Source organism: Odocoileus virginianus, unplaced genomic scaffold, assembly GCF_023699985.2.
Source record: "Odocoileus virginianus isolate 20LAN1187 ecotype Illinois unplaced genomic scaffold, Ovbor_1.2 Unplaced_Contig_1, whole genome shotgun sequence".
NCBI lineage: Eukaryota > Metazoa > Chordata > Mammalia > Artiodactyla > Cervidae > Odocoileus > Odocoileus virginianus.
In genome coordinates, this window is record NW_027224318.1 from 4,924,227 (window position 1) to 4,933,477 (window position 9,251).

Sequence of the window (9,251 nt, forward strand, 5' to 3'; positions counted from 1 at the left end):
GGATCAGATCAGCCTCTCTGCTCTTAGCTTTATGGGGCTTGTTGATTGGGCACATCCCGTTTTTGTGGCTGGTAGCACGTCATGGGGCTGCTCTCCCAAGCATGAAATCAGCAGGAGTAAAGTTCTCAGGTATATTACACACCTGCAACAACCCATTAATTTGAGGGCTCTTTCCCAGTTTTCAGCCACAATTATCTTCAGTTGCCGGTTGATTATGGTTTTGGTAAACTAGATCTATTAAATAGACACTTAAGCTCTTTTCACTTTATTAAGACAATGGGGAGAAGGGGGCAGTGATATTCAGAACTAGAAGCAGAAAGCAAGAGGCCAAGGAAGTATAACTTGTTCACATTTCATACTGTCTGTAAAGGGAAGCCAGCTGTTTGCTCTCACTGCAGATCCAGCCTTCAAATTGCCTTGAGAAGAAGTAAACTTACAGAACTGGTTTGTTGGTGTCATTCTCAAGATGGAGGATATAGCTTTTGCCCCAGAAGGTGTCAGTAAAGACCTTTGGGGATGATGGAAATACTAAATCCCATCAACCATCCAGAGATGATTCCTGCCACCCTCTGCATTTCCAAGATCAGGACCTGAGGTCCACAGGGTAGAATGAATTGCTTAAGGTCATGGAGCTTATGAGAGGCAGAGCAGGAATGAGAACTGAGGCTCCTGACTCCCAGACCAGTGCATTTTCCTTTCCACCTCACACCATAAATGGGAAAAGACAGTCTAAAAAGAGGCTGAGTTAACCTATCATCTGTAGGTTTTTCATGGGAGAAGGGGGAAGAAGGGGTGTATAGAATCACCCATTACTCATCCCCAAGCCCAGAAAATGTAATCAATATGTTGGATGAGAGCCTAGGCTTTGCGGAAGCTAGACTTGAGTTTGAATCGCCATTGTGTGAATTTAGGGCCAGATGTTCCTTAACATCTCTGGAACCCCTGTGTCCTCACTTGTAAAACATGGACAAGGGCATTCACACCATGCCTGCTCATTGGTCTGTCTCTCTCCTCCCCCCATGAGCTCTGGAAGGGTGGAGGTTCCATATTATTCAGTGGTTCACACACTGCCTGGCACATAAGCACTCTGTCAATATTTGATGAATGGGGACTTCCCTGGTGGTCCAGTGGTTAAGACTCTGCACTTCCAATGCAGGAGGCATGGGTTCAATCCCTGGTCAGGGGAACTAAGATCCCACATGCCCTGAGACATGGCCAAAGAAAAGATCTGATGAATGAATGACTATGCTTTTCTCCCCTCCTAAGGACAGGAAAACACAGCTTTCTCCTCATGCCTTGCCCCAAGAGTTAGTACAGTGCCTGGCTCATTGCAGGTATTTAATGAATATTTGTTGAATTTTTTAAAAATTTTGAGGCGAATATATTCATACATACTTGAATATGTTAAAAAAAAAACTCTCTGGAAGAAGACCTTGGTGAGAATAGTGGATTCTAGAAAAGGAGACTGAGAGGTCTTGAAGAAAACTCACTTTTCTCTGCATATGCTTTTGTACTATTAGAATTTTAATAATCTGCATGTATTGCTTTTTCAAAGAAAAACACTGGGGTTTAGTTTACTTGGTTGTAGTGCAAATGAAATAATTGACTGGAAAATGAAATGTGGAAAAAAAAATAAAGAAGTTGGAACCTTTTGGTCAAGAAAAAAAATGCCACCTGAGGAGGAAGGGCTTTCATGGCTACATTCCATTCTCAGGAAGGTTATTAGGAGAATGTTGACCATCTGTTCTCCATATCTATATAGTAATAGGAAATGGATTGAAATTGCAGTGGGAGATATGAGTTAAATATAAATAAGTTATTATTGACAATAGGGGTTGATAAATACCAGAAAAGGCTATCACAGGATGTTATGAGCCATCCATCCCTGGAAACTCGAAGGTCTAGATAGCCATATGGCTCTGCTGATTGAAGTGTCCTCCCACACAAAATGCTGAGCTTGGTGAGACTCTGTCCCTGTTTTGGACAATACAATAGACCCTTAATCTGGTGAAGGTCCAGGCTGTCATCATTCCCTCTTCCGTTTCCTGCAATGAGCATCCCACCAGGCCAGTTAGGAGTCTGATGGTTTCCATACAACATGGCCTCCCAAACGCAAGTACACTATTGAATTCAGGGCTGAACCATAGAAACAGTGGAAGAGTCCAATGCTGGAGGAAAAATCATCTGAATGGGTGACTTCCTAAGGGATTTCCAAGGACAATCTTGATTATATTTGACTGCTGCCTCAAACACTGGGGACTTCCTGGGTACCTCAAATGGTAAAGAATCTGCCTGCAATGCAGGAGACCCAGCTTCAATCTCTGGGTCAGGAGGATCCTCTGGAGAAGGGCATGGAAACTCACTCCAGTATTCTTGCCTGGAGAATCCCATGGACAGAGGAGCCTAGCAGGCTACAGTCCATGGGGTCGCAAAGAGTCAGACATGACTGAGTGACTAACACAGACACACCTCAAACACTACCTACCATCCCACCAACTCCCTGCTGGTAGTGGTTTCTGTGCGTACCTTCATACTTTTGCTTTATATGTAGGTATCCCTTGACAACATGTAATAGTATTTCTAGGAAAAAGCCAGCTTAGCTATTTGGGGTAAAGTGTTCTTACATAACCACAGTACACTTATCAAAATTAGGAAACTTAACTTGATGTACTATTATCTCCTATACAGTTCATATTCATATTTAACCAACTGTTCCACTAATGTCCTTTCTTTAAGTTTTGCTCTCTGATCCAATGTCCAGTCTAGGATAACACAGTGCTTTTAGCTGTTATTAGCTTTTAGTCTTCTTTAATCTGGAAATATTCCCTCAACCTGTATTGGACTTTAATGACATTGACATTTTTGAAGTGTACAGGCAGCTATTGTGCAGAATGTCCCTCAATTTGGGTTTGCATAATCTTTCCTCAGAGTTCAGGTTATATATTTTTGGCAGGAATAGCACAGAAGTGATGTGTCTTTCTCAGTGCATCACACAGGACACACATGATGTTATTTTGTCCCATTATTGAGAATGTTAGCTGTGATCACTTGGTTAAGATGATGTCTGACAGATTTCTCCATGTTAAAGTTATTCCATTTGTAATTTGTAAGTGATCTGTAAGAAAATACTTAGTCTGTATAAATATCCTATTCTTCATTGTCTTAGTTCACACAAGACGCTATAAAAAATTACCAGAGACTGGGTGACTTATAGACAAGAGACATTTATTTCGCACAGTTCTGGAGACTGGGAAGTCCAAGATCAAGGCACCAGAAGATCTGGCGTCTGGTGATGGCCCACCTCCAGGTTCTTAGACAGCTGTATTCTTGCTGTGTCCTCAAAAGGCAGAAGGAATGAGGGAGCTCTCTGGGGCCTCTTAAAAGGGCACTAATCCCATTCATTAGGAATCCATCCTCCTAACCCAATCACCTCCCAAAGCCTCACCTCCTAATACTATCACATTGTAGGCTAGGCTTCAACATATGAATTTGAGACACAAACGTTCAGTGTATAGCACTCCTTAAACCTTCAATCAATAGTTTTAGCAGTCATTGCTAATTTTTGCCTAATGTTTGCCAAATGCCAATTTTCTATTACCATTATTTGTCCTTCATTTATTAGTAAGTTTTCTACAGAAAGGAAGAGCTTTCCCTTCTCCCATATTCATTCATTCATTTTTATCAGTATGAACTCATGGATTCTTACTTTATTGAGTGGGTCACAATCTATTATTATTTTGATGTTCAAATAGTCCTAATTGGGACAAATTGCCAACAGGAACTCCTTCAAGCTGGGCTCTGTGTCCTTTTGACACATCTCTATGATTCTTTTTTTTTTATATTTATTTATTTGGCTATGCTGGGTTTTAGTTGTGGCATGTGGGATCTAGTTCCCTGACCAGGGATTGAACCTGGGCCCTCTGCATTGGAAGCATGGAGTCTTAGCCACTGGACCACCAGAGAAGTTCCAACACATGCCTGTGATTCTCTGAGCACTTCTTACCTTCCTGCACAAGATACTCCTGGTTTATCTTGTATTTTCCCTACCTCAGACTTATAGTGTGCCATTCTTTTAGGACCCCTGGTTCCATTTAATGGATAATAGTGTCTAGAAGCCAAGATATGGGTCATGACAGAGTTTTGAGTTGAAGAATAACATGATCTGACATGTTTTAAAAGGATCACTCAGCATGCTGTGCTAAAAATTGACTCTAAGGGGATGAGGGAGAAAGCAGGAAGATGCATTGGTGCTGACAGAGTAGACTTCTTTCTCTGCAGTGCCAGTCTGAGCATGTGACTCTTCTGCCAAACTTTTTCAACAGAAAATATCATTATCATTGAGTTATCTAACGATTTGCCTACTCATCCTTCAAGACTCAACACACCAATTTTTAACAAATATTTCTTTTTGGCCGTGCTGGGTCTTAATTGCTGTGGACTTTTCTCTAGTTGCTGAGAATGGGAGGCTACTCTCTAGTTGTGGGGCTTATTCAGTCTGAGGCATGTGGGATCTTCCCAGACCAGGGATCAAACCCATGTTCCCTGCATTGGCAGGCAGATTCTTAACCACTGGACTACCAGGGAAGCCCCAGTACAGATATCTTTTTCCTCTGCATAGCCTTCCCTTAGCACACTCTTCTTGCATCCCATCCTAGGTATAAATGATCATTCAGGCCATCATGAGATAGTGCCTTTCCTTCAGTCAAATTTCTAGACTCTGGGAGGGAGGAAAGTCACCTTTTCAGGTTCCTTTGGTCCTAATTTATCAACTATAATGATTGGCCCTTGGCTGTGAGGCCTTCGGAAGCTCAGGTTCACTAGACCCTGGCCCCGTAGTACAAGTGAAGCCCCAAGGCTGGAATCCTTGAGATTACACAGAGGTAATAGGACTTCCAGGAGAGCACAGGCCTGCACAGACAACCCTAGGAAGATGGGTAGGCCAGAATTCAAAGGAGCCTGGGGCACAGGGAAGAGGGAAGTAATTGACTAATTCGAAGAAATAATTCAGTTGAGTTTTTCCCTGTTTACTCCCTCTGTTCCTACTCTGTTTTCATTTTCTTTAATTAATTAATTTATTTATTTATTTAGGGCTGCCCTGGGTCTTTGTGGCTGCACAGGCCTTTCTCTAGTTGCAGTGAGCAGGGGCTACTCTAGCTGTGGTGCACGGGCTTCTCATTGCGGTGACTTCTCTTGTTGCAGAGCATGGGCTCTAGGTGCACAGGCTTCAGTAGTTGTGGCTCCCAGGCTCTAGAGCACAGGCTCAGTAGTTGTGGGCATGGGCTTAGTTGCTCCCATGGCATGTGGAATCTTCCTGGACCAGGGATCGAACCCATGTCCCCTGCATTGGCAGGTGGATTCTTAACCACTGGACCACCAGGGAAGTCCCTTGAGATGGAAGCCCTTCTTCTCTTAGTGCCCTCCAAATCTTATTGAAGCCCAGCAATAATGTTATTCCTCTTATTATCTGACAATGAGTTACAGTCATCCAAGTAGGTAAGATCACAGCCTTTAAACCAGCTGGAAAACTGTAAAATGCTTCAAGTTAGTCCTCCTGCAAAGATCTAGCTTTCTGAAATACTTCCTTCAGGGTCTTAGAGATGAGTCTCATGAGCAGGTCCCATCAAAATGCTCTAATGTCAATGCCCTCCAGCCGCAGGCCACCAGGAACACAGTCACAGTTGAGCTTTTATTACTTGTTGCCACAAAGGAGAATACACACCATGAGGAGCCATAAGGTGTCTCAGTCAGAGGGAGTTAGAAAGGACTAATTACAGGATTTGGGTTTTGGTTGGGTAATTTGGGGAGAGTTTAAGAAAGCAAGGAGGGCTTCCCTGGTGGCTCAGTGGTAAAGAATCCATTTGTCACTGCAGGAAAAATGGGTTCCATCTCTGATCTGGGAAGATCCCACATGCAGTGGAGCAACTAAGCCCGTGGACCACAGCCGCTAAGCCCACGCCTTAGAGCCTGCACTCTGCAACAGAAGTTGCAGCGATGAGAAGTCCTCGCACCATGACTAGAAAGTAGCCCCTGCTTGCTGCAACTAGAGAAAAGCCCGCTCAGCATGGAAGACCCAGCACAGCCAAAAACAGATAAACAAAATCATGAAAGAAAGGGTTTGCTTTAGATGAGGTGCTGTCAGAAAGCGGGGACAAGTGTATCATTGGGTATCTCAGTAAATCTGACTAGAGTGAGGCTAAAGCTAGAATTGGGAAAGGCTGAAGCGAGCATTGGTAGATAAGCAGCAGTCACTGAGCTTAGCCAGGAGAAGGCAATGTTTGGCAGTGTGTCGGTTGCACAGTGACCTTGTTTTTGTTTGTGCTTAGACAAAATTATGAAGTGACCTTGTTTAGTCTGACTTGACTGTAGTGTTGGAGTAATCTTATCTGACACTGCATGCCAAGTCACTTCAGTCATGTCTGGCTCTGCAACCCTATGGACAGTAGCCCACCAGGTTTCTATGTCCATGGGATTCTCCAGGCAAGAATACCAGAGTGGATTGCCATGCCCTCCTCCAGGGGATCTTCCCAACCCAGGGATCGAACCCATGTCTCTTACATCTCCTGCATTGGCAGGTAGGTTCTTTACCACTCATGCCACTTAGAAAGCCCTATCTGACACTGGTGTTCTGTAAAATTAAGTCTCATAGGAGAAGAACATGGTCTAGAACATGGTACCAGTCCAACCTGTACCAACACCAAGGCTCAGATGTGAGCATCAGACCATTTCCTGGTTGTCAGGGACTGCTTCTTTTCTTTCTCCTTCAGCCCAAGGCAGGTGAAGTCAGGCTGCTGGTCATCACTCCTGGGTAGCCACATTTCCCCACTGCATATCAGGAGGTTGTTTTGAAAATAGTCTTTACTGGGACTAGGATTTTTCTCTCCTGCTTGCTGCAGAGTGAGTCACTGCATGCTTTAATATGAAAATGACTGCGCAATAAGAAGTTAATATAAAAAGACTTTGGGTATTTTGCATCAGCCAACTGTACAAGCAATCATCAGAATCAATGACTAGTAATAGATCTTGAAGTCAGAAGTCTAGAACATAAAACCTAGATAATGAAAACATGTTTCAGAATTCAGTCAGGTTTGTTTCAGGCAAGCAGGTGGCTTTTTCTTTTAGCCTAGTCACAAACTCTTCTGCTTGCCCTGTAGTGCTTACATAAATATAAGAAGTAATATTGCTCTAGCACAAACTTCCCCTTGGCTGGATAACAGGAAATCAAGGGCAATGTGATTGCCCAGGACAACTCTGGCTAATAAGTTTAGATGAGTTTGTTGAGCTTCCAGAGCAGAAGTATACCTTTTATAACTTCCATTAGTGGCAGAGACAAGATTCAGACCCCCATTCTAGTTGAATTATCCCCATTATGGGAATTGCAGCTCATAGTGCAGATCTAAAGAGGAAATCAATTCTCCCTCTTGGAAGTACTCCTGAATAACTTGTGTTTGCCTCATTTTAGAGGCTTCTGGGTATCCTTCTCAAGGTAGAAGACTGATGTCCACATAAGAAGTGGTACCCTAGTGGAGCACAGATTATATTATGCAATGTTAGGACTGCAACTATCACTTTCTACAACAGAAGTGAGCCAATTTGTGTCTCTCAGGTGGACATATCTCTTTAGTGGAGTTAAATAGTTCCCACAAAGCAGGTTGAAGAGAACAAACAGACCACTGCAATCAAAATATTCTCAATATTAGCATCTACTCCTGATTGACCAGGCCTTGCTGATGGGATTATAACAACTTCAGCAGAAGCATTTTGTTGAGGTGAGGTCAAGGTCCAATTTTTATAAGACTAAACATTGAGGTTAATGCTGTGAGGAAAACAGGTACTAGAAGGGACTTGTAAAAGGAAATCTACCTCCTGAAGTGTTTCAAGGAACAGCTATTAAATTGTTGCCAGCAGGGTTAGGTAGGGGGTAACAGAGTCCACAGTCAGTTAAATTCGAGCACAGGTTACAGGGAAAACACATAAGAAAGCATTACTTTTTCTTAAGTGATGGAAGGAGACATAGGGTGACAAAAATCATGGGATGGAGATAAGGGATGTCCCATTAGTGTTCTAAAAGGCCTCAAGTAGAATAATAGGGAGGTTTAGTGAAAGAGTAAAGGAATAGAAAAGAATGTAGAAGAATCAGAAAATTCACCTTGTTCTGTCATCTGGGGCAAATGCTGTTCACTTTAGAGGTCAGCAACTTGTCCTGTCATCTTGGATAGAAGCTGTCCACCTCTGAAGTCAACAGACTTTGGAGGATTCCTAAGAATCCAAAGTTTCAGGTCTCCAAGTAGAGTGGATGTCTTGTAATCAGGATGAACTGACATGTATCTTTTGAGTTGAGAACCATGAAGCCAAGGATCAATATATTGAAGCCATACAGCTGTGACATGTGTTAACAGTACCTGATAAGGTCTTCTCTTTTGCAGCTCAAGAGCAGTTTTTCTCCACTGTCTTTTCCAGAAGATGAAATCTCCAGGTTGCCAGAGCACATCAAGGCTGTTCAGGTTAGATATTTTGGAAATGTGACTGTACATATAGGTGATAAAGCCAGAGGTATTGTCTGAGTCCCTTGCATTAACAGAGTAGAATTGAAGGCTGAGGGTGAGATTCCCAAACACATAGAGCTTATTATTTCATTAACCTTTAGTAATTCATAAGCTAGTTTGTGGGTCCCAGAGGCAATTGACCTTACAGACATTAAAGTTAATGGCAATACTTTAGGTCATAGAAGATTTAGGGTTTCTGACAGCATTACTAGTTTTTACTAAAGTTTTCCATTAGTTCTGTCTATTTTTTATGAGGATACTGGGTGATAAGGACAATGGAAGTTTCTGGGTAAAAGGGGAAAAGTTTACTGAGCTTCTTAAAATGAGTTCCACTATGACTACAGGCATAAGTTGGAATGCCTCACGATGGAAAAAAATGAGATTAAGATTTTATTTTTTCCAGTTAGAACCTACTACATGTTTAATTGTGTACCACCCAAATTCATATGTGGAAGTCCTAACCCTCAGAACTTCAGAAAGTGATTTTTTGCAAGTGGAATCTTTGCAGATGTAGTTAGTTAAGTTGAAAGGTCATCAGTGTTAGCCCTAATCTGGTATGACTAGTATTCTTATAAAAAGAGAAATTTGGACACAGAAACAGGCACATAAACAGGGAAATTGACAGCCATCCACCAGCCAAGGAGAAAGGCCTCACAGCCTTAGAAAAAGCCAACCCTGCCCACACCTTGATCTTGGACTTCTGGCCTC

At 42.5% G+C, this 9,251-nt stretch overlaps 1 non-coding gene across 1 annotated transcript; it reads right to left on the minus strand.

Annotated features, from left to right (window-relative positions):
* Positions 1-3,890: 3,890 nt before the first annotated feature.
* Positions 3,891-3,963, minus strand: TRNAW-CCA (transfer RNA tryptophan (anticodon CCA)). The gene has a single exon. It is a non-coding gene; the product is annotated as a tRNA-Trp (tRNA).
* Between the last annotated feature and the right edge of the window lie 5,288 nt (positions 3,964-9,251).